At 40.1% G+C, this 12,531-nt stretch overlaps 2 long non-coding RNA genes across 2 annotated transcripts in view; both read left to right on the top strand.

Moving 5' to 3' along the window:
* Positions 1-2,180: 2,180 nt before the first annotated feature.
* LOC145439675 (uncharacterized) overlaps positions 2,181-12,531 on the top strand; it is a 79,182-nt gene continuing 68,831 nt past the window's right edge. Inside the window, exons 1-4 of the long non-coding RNA XR_013915314.1 lie at positions 2,181-2,458; positions 3,721-3,817; positions 3,890-4,000; positions 4,741-6,398. This is a non-coding gene — a long non-coding RNA (uncharacterized LOC145439675). The remainder of the gene's footprint in view (positions 2,459-3,720; positions 3,818-3,889; positions 4,001-4,740; positions 6,399-12,531) is intronic.
* LOC145439673 (uncharacterized) lies at positions 6,410-9,603 on the top strand. The gene is made up of 2 exons (XR_013915312.1): positions 6,410-6,957; positions 9,382-9,603. It is a non-coding gene; the product is annotated as an uncharacterized LOC145439673 (long non-coding RNA).

Below are 12,531 nucleotides of genomic sequence, written 5' to 3'. Positions count from 1 at the left end.
TCGTTGTCACTCACGCGTATAAGTATAATAAAACGTCAATTTCTACTCGAATACAAGTATAAACTGTGGTTTGCAAGTGAGCAAAAACGTACATATTCAAGTTTTAGTTTTGAATCATAACCACGTAAGTAGTAGGGATGGTGTGAATCTGTGTGAAAGGTATGTGTACGCATTCGTGTGCACGCGAACCTTTTTATAAGGTTCTGTGTGATCATGATCACGAACGTGAACCTCATGACGTCCTGTGACGTCATAATCCTAATTCCAACCCTACATAGAATGTAAACGTTTTCATTCTATAATTTATGGCAGGGGTCGGCAACCTTTTGCTAGTCGCGGGCCAAACTCCGACTGCACAACTTTTTGGCGGGCCGGAATTCTTGATACTATATTTAACGCTCACGTCAGTTTAGTACCCTACATTGCTGCAATCTCAATCATACAATTCACGAAAAGGGCAAAACACATGTATTTACACTTCAACAACGCAGCATAAATGTGACACTTGGCGCAGCACGCTTTGTAAAAGAATTTCAACCTCTAATAACAAGTCAGATGAAGCAACAATCAAACCACATTCTAAATGGGCATTAGAATACGTGATCTTAGCTTGCTCTTCGTGAATTCCATTGTTTTAAACTATTTTTTACATGCGTACGTGCTATCAAAAGTCGATGCTATTTCTTTTGCAATGTTGGTCAAGCTGGGATAAAGACCCATTTCAAGAACGTACTATTTGTCAAAGTCATGCAGCGATATGCTCTTTGTATGAAATTTGTCTTTGTAATTCAACTGCATCGCATTTCAAAAGGGCCCATTTGAAATTTTCAGGCAACGGTATTGGCGCTCACATTAAACCGAGTACTGAGTAATCAGAATTTATTTTGTACAGAACGAATGTCGGAAAAGCGGGTGGAAATTCATTAATTAAATGTCGTATCACAGTTACAAAGGTATAGTGCTGCTACTAGAGGTTTACTCTCCACCAGTATAGGAAAGTGAGCATAATTTTCTTTTTACTGTTGACATTCCTAGGATCGCAGTTTTGTTTCGAATGCGCCTCAACATCTCATGTATTCAGTTATTTCTAGAGATGGTGTGAACGTGAGGTTCACGCTCGCGTTCTGTTTGTGAACCTCGGATATTTAGAGGTTCACGTTCACAAACGAACCTTGGAAGGTTCTGCACTGTGAACCTTTTTCTTATAATACAATTTTCACTTCATTATAACGTCTTTGATTGAAATTTATGGCATTTCAACTGCTGGTCACTCTGTGCATGGCGCTGGCAGCATAAAAAATCAGTAGTAGTCAGCTGTAGTCAACGAATGATGCTTTTTCAATCAATCAACGGAATTGATATCGTTGTCTGATGTAAAAAATCTAATAGGTGTACGGGGTCAATGTTGACTTCATATGTTTATTGTATCATATAAACAAAATCCGTGCAATTGGCGTGTTGGCTACAGCTCCAACTTTTTAATGGGGTGATATCGACAGCAAGTATAGAAACCATCCGTTTTACACTCTGCTCAATATCAACGTCGCAATACTCAGACTCCGAATACACAGTCCAGAGTGACCTAGACCGCGTTACCGCGTTAACGCGTAAGCTTATATTCTCTTGCAACTCCTTGTTGAAATTGTAGGCACAGGGACGAAAGATGTTGACTTTATGGGATTATTATATCAGTTGATTGCCCCAGTTAATACATTTGGCGACGTTTAAAACGTCAATATGCACTTCAGCATAGTGGCATTACGTGGCGCGCGGCGTCGCTAGGTATCGTGTACATTATTATAGGCTATCACTTCACTGAAATTTAGGGTTGGAATTAGCAATATGACGTCACGTGACGTCATGAGGTTCACGTTCGCGTTCACACAGAACCTTTCAAAAAGGTTCGCGTTCACACGAACCTGAACCTTTTAGAGGTTCACACCATCCCTAGTTATTTCCTACTGAAGTTGCAAATTCAATTTGTTGGATGTACTACGAAAGCAAGATTACATACCCATTTTCGATGACAAGATTATGAGTCGGCGATGTTTGTATTTTCAAGGAAAGTTGGTATTTCGTTTCTCAGTTCATACACTCGTGCAAGGATAGCGGCTCGACTTAATGTGCGAACATGGCAGATATAGAGGACATCGCCATATTGATTCTCTGCTTCTAGTAATATACACTCTAAATACGAGACAACAGTATCGCCTTTTTTCCCGTTGGCGGCAACGCCGTATCGCGTAAACAACATCAGGTTCGAGAGAAATTTGGTGTCTTCTCTTTCTTCGCGTCTATTTCTCTATTTTCTCACAACGCGGACATCGTTACGGCGAAACTGGAAGTCCGCTGCTGATTCTATTGCAATACGACATCACGACAGTCACAGAGAGCGCAGATTTGAAGAGATGGTCGGTGAATAGTGGAATTGTATCGCAGCTTATCGACAATTTTAAAGGTAAATGTTAAATTGTATGCCACCTTGGTTTGTTTGTTCTTCATTTGTACAAGATTCACTTACCATAATCAAGGCTTTAATGTCGTACTGTTACGGAAAATTACGTAATTGGCCAGCTATTGCATCATTCACTTGCTTAATCATGAAACGCGAGAGGGCGGAGGTTGGTTCCAGGTTATTGGTGTCCTTTTCGGGTAAGGTAAACCAACACCCACAAGTTATCGTATGACCACTACCTTTCAGTGTTCCCCGTGGGAATGCTGTGCATGAAGTGTGGATTAGCAGAAACTTGACATGAAAATCCTTGGAATAATTGCTTGATTCTGTCAGCAGTGATGATTTTATTCAAGTGCAGAGCAGCAGCTCTCCATGGTAAATGTTGAAGTCCACATGAATCTGTTCGAGTTGAGGTACCTTGTCATACTGCACAGTATAATTATCAGTTTATCTTCTCCGGGATTAAATGTCACCATCTACTGTAGTCTTCAGTTTGTCATTTCAAAGTTGTATTCTATTAATGTGGAGATTACTACTTCATAATTTAGTATGTTTTTAGAATAATATTTCGTTAACAATGCACTGTTGGCTCTACCAATTTTGATAGACTAGAGCCCAGATCAGCTAGGGAAAACATTTGCTTAAACGACATAAGAATCATGATATTCAACTTCATGCCTGCACACTTCGTCATACTAGAGTTGCAAATCATAATCGGTTTAGAAATTGATGTAAAATGGAGGGTCGTTTTTGTGGTTAGGTCTGCCTGTAAAAACTGAGAAGTGCTTGCATGTCCACCACTAATTGGTGTTTCTCATGGTCATGTAGTGTACAAAGGACAACAGGGAATCCTTATGATTGTTGCTTTATGCCACCACTTTGTCAGCAGTGATAATTTCATTCATGTGCTCTGTTAGCTCGCCCTGGTGAATGTTGAAATACACTTGCATTTTCTTGCCTTGTGATATCTTCCTACACTGCTGACTCAAAATATTCAATGCATCTTGTGTGGGTTGAATGCTGCTACCAACTGTAATGTTTCGTGGTGACCGGTATATGCTATGCAGAATTGCATTTTTCCCAATCTTATTTACCTTGATATTGTCAGAACGGCTGCAGCCATAGATACAAACTGCATAATCTACACACTTACAGACAGAACTTGTCATGGGTTTTTGAACAAGTCTAAATGTCAACAATGCCCTCGCCTAATGTTATCAGCCACCTGTACTAGTATTTCGTGACGGTTTTACTTTTCGTATCAGGATAGAGAAGATTCCAAGACTATTATCACAACTACAACTGATGATTTGAAAAAGAATTATTAACGAAGGATACATAGATTGGACAGTGGCATTTCAGGTACGTTAGGACTACGAACACATCAGGCTTAATCATTAGTAATAACTGTTTTATTCAATTGTATCAATCCAGTGATAGTGAGAGCAGGATTGACGAAGCTACTGAAATTGCAGTCATTACTTTTGAAAGCCTGAATAAACCGCCAATAAAAGACTGGATTATCTGCTTTGCAAGTCAAAACAGGTACACACAACTGCAAATTCAATGAATATATATGATTGCCCAAATCATGAAATAACACTTTGAACTATGGCAACCAAGCAGGAAAGATAGACCTATTAACGGGTGTATGTCATGAATGTCCTTACCTTGTAATTAGGGCAATTTTTGTTTCACTGAAATCCGGTAAAAGTTACATTTAATTTCAACAAAATTTGCAGAACAAAGTTGCATTCATGCATGTATAACCCAGCAGCTCACATATTTATTACTGCGCCCCTAAAAGCTGGTTGCTACAGTTTCATTAGGCTGAAATTCAATGTATAAAATATTCTTACAGTAAAAATGAGAAGCTACCCGCACAAAAATCTCATGCTGGAGATCTCTGCCTTAGTCTGTCATTTCAACTTGCGTCAAGGTTATCGCTTCTTAGAAAGGAGCAAATGTACTTTTATAAACACACAGTTCGAACTAACTGAGCTATCTCAAGAAAACATCACAGTTTGTGCTGGTTTGACCAAAATCCAATTGATACTTTCACTTCTAATTTAGTTGGGCATTGTCGTGCTTTATTGTGGTTGTTGAACGTCCAGCTGGCAGGTCAACTGTTGCATCATACATAACATTGAGGTGCAGCTAATACCGTTACATACCTCTTGGTTATGGAAATCAAAGAGGATAGGATGGGAAGCTGCTGGCAGCTGTTGAAAAAATGTTGCAGAGACTTGTCATACCAATCACTTATAAAAATATGTCTGTTTCAGGCTCACAAGATACCATAAGTAAGAAGAATGGTCCACCGCATCTGGTCGGCGCCAGGCATCAAAATGGATCGATCCAAGGCTGGATTATTGGACATTCGTTCGTTCATTTACAATGTTTCATTGTAAACTATGACCATTTTATCCTGTTAAAAGTAGACATGAACAACTAGACAACATGATAATTCTATTTTTTGGTATATTTTCCCGAAAATTCTACAAGAGAACTACATAGTGTCTATCGAGCTGAACTTGTACAGATATTTGCCGTTCTCATGTGTTCGAGCATGAACTCTGACGTGATAGGAACTGAACTTCATCGAATTTCCAAGTTTTCACAAATTCAGTAATTGTAATTTAATTTTTAAAACATTGTAGTTCTAATTGTAGTTAATTTTGAAAACTAACCTTGTAGCTGTAATTCTAATTTGAGTTGAAAAAATCTAATCTTGTTAAAATTCTAATCTAATTTAGATTAGGTGAATTTTTCTTGCTGGCCACATCTGGTTGAAAGTTACGTTAAGGTATTTAAACTGTCAAGTAACTATGCCACAAATATTGATTTATACTATTGCAGTGGTGCTGTTTTACTGTGCATTACTTCGTTGCCTTGCATTTAATCATTGACTTGACTTGATGGTTACACTGTAAACTATATAAATATCTTGCGCTTTTAAGTTCGGAGATGTGCGTCTTGAGTAAGTAATAATTTTTTAGTACTGCCTTGGCCCTGTTTCATTGTGCATCATATTGTTGACTTCCATTTTATTATAATCAATGGTTACATTGCAAGCCTTAATTATTTCATGCTGTGCGTAAATTGCGCAATAGTGCCATGCCAGAATTCCTGATTTATTGTGCATTGTTCGCTTTTATGATCAATTTTTTCATGCTTCGTCTTATCACTGATTTTCACAGGATGGTCTGATATTGTATTTGATTTTGAATACGATGGTTTCATTATCACATGAAAGATTTTTCAATGCTGCATGCAAGCGGGGGGTCTGAGTCGACAACGCCAGATCAGCTAGTAATCGCTCTTACGACTGACAATCCCCTCCTGCACATGTACATTTGGTGGTACCACTTTGATCTTATTCTATTAAGTGCCACTTCTAATTCATCAAATAAATGTTTTTATCACCACAATAACCAATTCGCAGCACCTTGTTAATTTTCTCTGATATGCGTGTGGTGGTCTCACACTCACCACAAATGCTATTATTGACTCGGACAGCCGTATATATTGATTTGTGGTTTGGAGCTTTAGTAGTAAGTGGGCTTTATATACTACGGTATTCTAATGGATGAAATATGTGCACTATACAGTAATCGTGACATTGCCCTATATGCTTAGTAAACGAAGTAGATGGGTAGCGCTGGCGGAATCTTCGAGACTAGCAATAATAGTCCGAATGCCAGAGAAATTATTCTGGATTTTTCAGCTCAATAGGGTGTAAATAGGATTTCACCTTTAGGGTGATTTTTTTATATCCACCGTCAAAGTCGGCACAGGTTTTACATAGTGCCTAGGAAACGTCTATATGAGACAACACCACATGCCACAACACAAAACCACAACATCAACGGCTATTCAGGTGTTCTTTTTTTTTACGTGCAACGCGTTCTCTTTGGCGTTGTCACCAACGGAAAAATATTTAGTGTGTAACCATCTCGCTGTTATACTGCACCTCGCCGTGCAGAACTTCGATTGTGAGTTTTGACATTGCACTGGGATTTAGCGTATCAATTTCATGAGTTATTGCGCATTTGTCCTTCTCAGTCGTTTCGTTTCTTTGGGAATCCCTTCGTAAATTTAGTTTTGCATCAAGCGATATGGGTTGTAGGAAATATAGAGCGTGATGATGAAAGGGATGAAGAGAGCGATTACTTCGGGAAAAATTTCGACCCGATGTTTAGTCTTACCCGCGGTTGCCTTTCTCCTGGTCGTTCTGCTGTACTTACATCCTGTACGTCGTGAAATTCCTCCTGCATTTTTTCCATACAAACCTCATAGGCGATGCGAAAACGCCATGACGAATCTCACAAAAGGCAGATGAGCTCATTGGTCGGAATTCATCATTGATCCGCATTCCGAAGAGTACAAGAGACTGAGTGCCGAAGAGAGAAAGTTTGATAATCATATATGACAGAGTTTCGAATACAAAGAGGAATTCACACGAAGTTATGGAGGGATGACACGAAATGCGGGTTAAGAAAGTATGTCGTGAATTTTACGGATTTGAATTTCGAACCAACCGTATGGAATGATCCTAACATGATGGCGCTATGATTATTGCGACATGTCCAAATGTTATCTCATTTGTACATTTTGTGTTAAACTCTATGCACCATACTCTTTAACAGGAAATGGATATAAGAAATAGGATTGTGTGTGACTAATTAGGGATGGTGAGAACCTCCGAAAGGTTCAGGTTCGTGTGAACGCGAACCTTTTTGAAAGGTTCTGTGTGAACACGAATGTGAACCTCGTGACGTCATATTGCTAATTCCAACCCTATCTTTCAATGACGTGATAGCCTATATTAATGTACACGATACCTAGCGAAGACTCGGGTCACATAATGCCACAATGCTGAAGTCAGTGTTGGGATCAAGTCACTACCTTCGAGTCACGAGTCATCTCGAGTCATTGCACATTTTGACTCGAGTCAAGTCAAGTCAATTGATTTTCGAAGGTGACTCGAGTCAAGTCAAGTCACTCGTTTTTTGGAGGTGACTCGAGTCAAGTCGAGTCAAGTCAAGTCAAGTCACGAGTCAAGTCACAATTGAAGTCAAATTGAATTTTCGAAGTGTGAGTGATGATTCAAAGTCCAATTTTGCTAGCTGTGTGAATGACAGATTGATTGGTGATATATCTTGAATCAAAGAACGAGTATCAAGTTAAATATACGTGCAAAAAGGCGTTGTATCGCTCACGCACGCTTAGAGCTGCTAATAAAATACGTGAGCCAAAATAGAGGATCGAATACGAAGCGCCGAGAAGTTGAAACATATTGATATGGTACAATACACTACCCATCAACACATCCGTGAGATTATAAACGCATAAACTATATTCGTTCGATTCAAATCATACTAGAGGGTTGGCTAAGGTGGGCACTTCGCTATGTAAGCACTGAGCCGTCTAACAAACAGAGATACGTAGTTATTGGATTATTCTACAGCTAGTACATAAACGTCTGCTGTGATCATTTCGTTTTCGTTTCGTTTTTTGTGATGTAACAATGGAGGATCAGTGAAAAGTACAATCAGTGAATGACTATGATTGCTCTCTCAAGTCACACCGGCGTATCGCGAACAATCCGAACATCAAAAAGATGCAGCAAGTTTATCGTCACCGTTTACGAGATGACTTGAAATTGACTCGTAAATTTTGCTCCGAGTCACGAGTCAATCCACATTTCTGAAGCGCCGAGTCAAGTCAAGTCAAGTCATTTTTGCAAAGTGACTCGAGTCAAGTCAAGTCATGCGAAAAAGTTGACTCGAGTCTGACTCGAGTCAAGTCATGACTCGAGTCATCCCAACACTGGCTGAAGTACATATTGGCGTTTTAAACGTCGCTAAATGTATCAACCGCGGTAATCAAAGGATATAATAATCGCATGAAATCAATACATTCCGTCGCTTTGCAAACAATTTCGACGAGGACTTACCAAGGAATATAAGCTTACGCCTTAACGTTCTTAGCCAGACCGGACAATGTGTTCGGAGTCTGAGTATTGCTACATTGCTATTGAGCAAAGTGTATAACGGGTTTCTATACTCGCTAGTCGCTACCGATACCACAAACAACAACAAGTTTTGCTGCAGTAGCCAGCACCTCAATCGCACGGATTTGGTTTTAATGATACAGTAAAGATATGAAGTCACGATTGACCCCGTAGGCCCGCTAGATTTTTTAAATAAGAAAACAATGCCAATGTAATTTATTGTTGGAATAAGCATCATTCGCTGGCTACGTATATCGCTCGTGATGTTGAGAGATTGCGTGTCAAGCTCACAGCAGAGAGTCACTAAATATTCACAAACGAAAAGCTGGATATTTCGAGAAAATTTTTGTAACAAAGCAAGTAAAACTTTTAAGGTTGTCAAGGTGCATGCTCGTTTAGTGTTGATTCTTTTATGCTGCCAGCGGCATTCATGTAGTGGCCCGCAGTTGAAATGCAATAAATTTGAACCAAAGATCTTATAAGGAAGTGAAGAAGGTTCACAGTGCAGAACCTACCAAGGTTTTGTTGTGAACGCGAACCTCTAAATTTCCGAGGTTCCCACACAGAACGCGAACGTGAACCTCACGTTCACACCATCCCTACGACTAATAGCGAGGTCAACTGTGCTCACTATAACACATAATGGATTTCTGATGTAACGACATTGTTAAACAAAACGTTGCCCGCCCGCCTAATACTCCATTTCTCTATATCACGCAGTAGAAGTTGGTTTATAATCGGAGCGAGGCGACTGCCGATACGTAGAAATAAGGCTGTCGAACGTGCCATGTCATATACGTCAGCTATATCTGCTGCAATCGACGATGAATTCGTGATAATGTAATACCCCCATTGTTTCGGCATGGTCATATAGTCGGGTGATATTCTCCTAACACATTCTTTCATTCAGCAAACAAACGAAGCCTAAAGGTAACAACTGGGGAGGCAGTGTCGGATCTTGGTGCGATGCCGGAAGCGATCGACCGTGCTGCAGTGATGAGAACAACGGCACTTGCGGATTGGAATGCGACTGTCCAACGTAAGATTATTTAGCGAACGGGCCTACGCTCTTAGCGGACAGATTTGTATTCACGCCCAAAGGGTGCTAGACGAAAACAGAACCTAACTCCGAATTCAGTATAGTATAAGTATAAGTAGAAGTACCTTTGTAAATCTCTAATCAATTACAAGCAGAAATATAGCATTTTCCCAGACATGTAAAACCTACTTCAAGTGGAATTATATAACGAGTGAAACGTCTAAACAACCACTCAAGTAAGTAGTTTGATTCAAAAAGTAGGTTTGGTCAAGGGGTCGCATACATTAAGCAGTTTATCTGCGGTGTCTCCTTTCAAACTTGGAAGATGAAGCTTCACAACCGACGCAAAATGACTAAAGACAGCACACAGATAGGTAAAATCGCCAAGACGTTTTCAGTTACCGTGATACAAAGTCTTTTTGACACCCACTGTTCTTAGGACGATTTCATCCATAACCGGTGTGCAGACTAATCCCAAATCTTCTATCGTAATTTTAGAAATCAAGATTGTAAAGAGTAAGTACTTTTGCCCGGCAAACACTCCAGAAGTGAAAGCATTCCAAAATATGATCACATACGTAAAGAGAGTAGATATAGACGAGACAACGCAATTCGTTACCGACCACATTTAAGTAGGCTACATGTCATATCGGGATGATATTTATGTTGTATTTGTAACAATATACTCGCTCGCCTTCTTAATTTTAATGGTCTTCGTATTTTGGTTAAAGACATTGTTTATAATATGGTAACTGGATTTCTAACCCACCCGTTGAATGCATACGTTACGGACAGACTTGTGAGCGGTATTGGGATGACCTGGGTCATGTATTGACTATGCAACTATTTATTTAATTCGAGGGAAACAGCTGGAGCGCTGTACAGTCGAATTACCCGTATATCATAGATGTCGGAATCTTTGTCAGATTATATATCAGATTGAAGATATAGACCAAGGCTTCGGAGCAGCCGTAAATTTGCATTGCCCCAGCTCCGGCTCCGGAGCTTTCTTCTAGCATACACTAGCTCCGGCTCCAGCTCCGGAGCCGCATTATTACCACTGCTCCGGCTCCGGCTCTGAAAACTATCGAAGGTGTCTGTCAATATCAGGGGTGGGCAACCCGCGAGAAGGTTTTGAGTAGCCCGCGAGCTAATTTCCCGTTATATTATCGGAATCCTGTTATATTATAGAAATTGAATTGCTCAGATTGTGAACTTGCAAGGCCAACCAAAAATATGATTAGTCTGGCCGCGACACTTGGGATGTTGATGACTAAAATATCAGTTCCGACGCATTGGCAGATCTAGGATCCTATCACATTTTTAGTAAATCGTCGTATATAACAATAAACTAAAAGAGTAGCAATATTTTTCCTGGCAATATTTTTCCTGACCCTTTGCGTGTTTAAATGTCACTCGATTTTTTGCTTTGTAGCCTACCCCCTCTTGAAAATGAAAAAAACGCCTGATTTAGCCGATTGAGTCTAACTATATTCGCAATTACGTGACAAAGTATTTTTGTGTTTGCGTTCGAAGAAAGATCGTCGACGATGAAATGCAGTCACAAAATGATTCTCGAATATTAGCAGAAACTTCGATATCGATATGTCCAGATGCCGAATAGTCCTGTCCTTGCAGACTGAGCCCAGCGGGCGGTATACAGTCGACCCGCAGTATACCCAAGTAATATTAATATTAACTTTGAAAATTTTACGCGGCCAGTGGGCAGCGCACTCGTTCGTCAATTTCATGTGGCCCTTTAGCTGAAAAGGTTGGCCACCCCTGGTCTAAGTAGATTCCTTATTTACCCGTAGGTTAGTTATCTATATTAATCTTGAGTCTATCTGCCGTCAGTAACATCGGATGCAGCAACGGAAACATAGGTGCCGCCGTGTCGGCGTCATAATGAATACTTGTCAATTGTCGATAACATCATAGATGTACTAGAACGCACTTTACTCCATGCCATTGCTCTGTACAGTATGAAAATTCTGACGCGGCGTTTTAACACTGGCACTGTACTCGTTAACATTCAGCCATACAGCTCAAAAAATCTTTAAATAAGCGATTATTATTCAATTGTAACGGTAGTAAGAGCAATATGGGCGGACATCACGACCTGATCAATGGAAATTCGATTTGTAGCAAATGGCCGATGGTTTGACGTTCCATATTGGTGCACTCGTTACCAGTCCATCCGGTGTCGATCAAGTTTATCGGAATATAATATTTTCCAGATCAAACGAAGCGAATTATCGAATTAAACACTGTGCCAGGCACATTGCTCCATGCCCATAACGAATTAAACTGTGCAGTATGCACATTGCACATTTACAAGTCACAGTGCGCGATAATCCGGGAATACTGGAGTATCAATCAGACATCAAGAATGAATTTGCGAAACAGATGATTACAAATTGGAAATCGCGATTCAAATCAGTAATTTGTCTCCGGCATAAAATACCATGGGGTCCTGACATCGCATTGAGTAGATCGCACCGCGACAATTGTTCGCTGAGTGTAACGGCGTTTTAGGCTACTCTTCTGCCATCCCCTATTCGCGCTCGTAAATCCTTACTGGAGTTAATGACGATCATGCGCAGTAATGAATTCCAATTCGCATGCATCATTGCATACTCAATAACACTTTCCAATTTCACGGCCCGATTAAAGAACTGTCACGAAAGAACGAGTATTTGCTCATCCGATTCATAGCAACGATGAGATGGAATTTCTAGGCTCGTGCTCGTCATATCGACATATGCAACGAAATAACGTTTTTATCCTCTCTCCCATTTCGTGTAATACATAGTGATCATTATTTTCGAACCGTACAACTGGCCTAAAAGGTTGTGCTGATGATGAAATTGCGGGTATGCCGAATACCCATAATATTCACAGGCATATCCAGCATACCAAGGTTCGGCACTCATGTATGAATATTGAACATATGACTGCTCTGCTGCTAAATCCCCAGGAACATGGTTAGTCGGAAAAGGTAGCGTCTTAGCATCTTATAAA

Source organism: Botryllus schlosseri, chromosome 5 (assembly GCF_051294905.1).
Source record: "Botryllus schlosseri isolate E-star chromosome 5, Bs_hap1, whole genome shotgun sequence".
Taxonomy (NCBI): Eukaryota; Metazoa; Chordata; class Ascidiacea; order Stolidobranchia; family Styelidae; genus Botryllus; species Botryllus schlosseri.
Note: the sequence above shows the minus strand (reverse complement) of the source record. Positions and strands in the feature narration are given on the sequence as shown.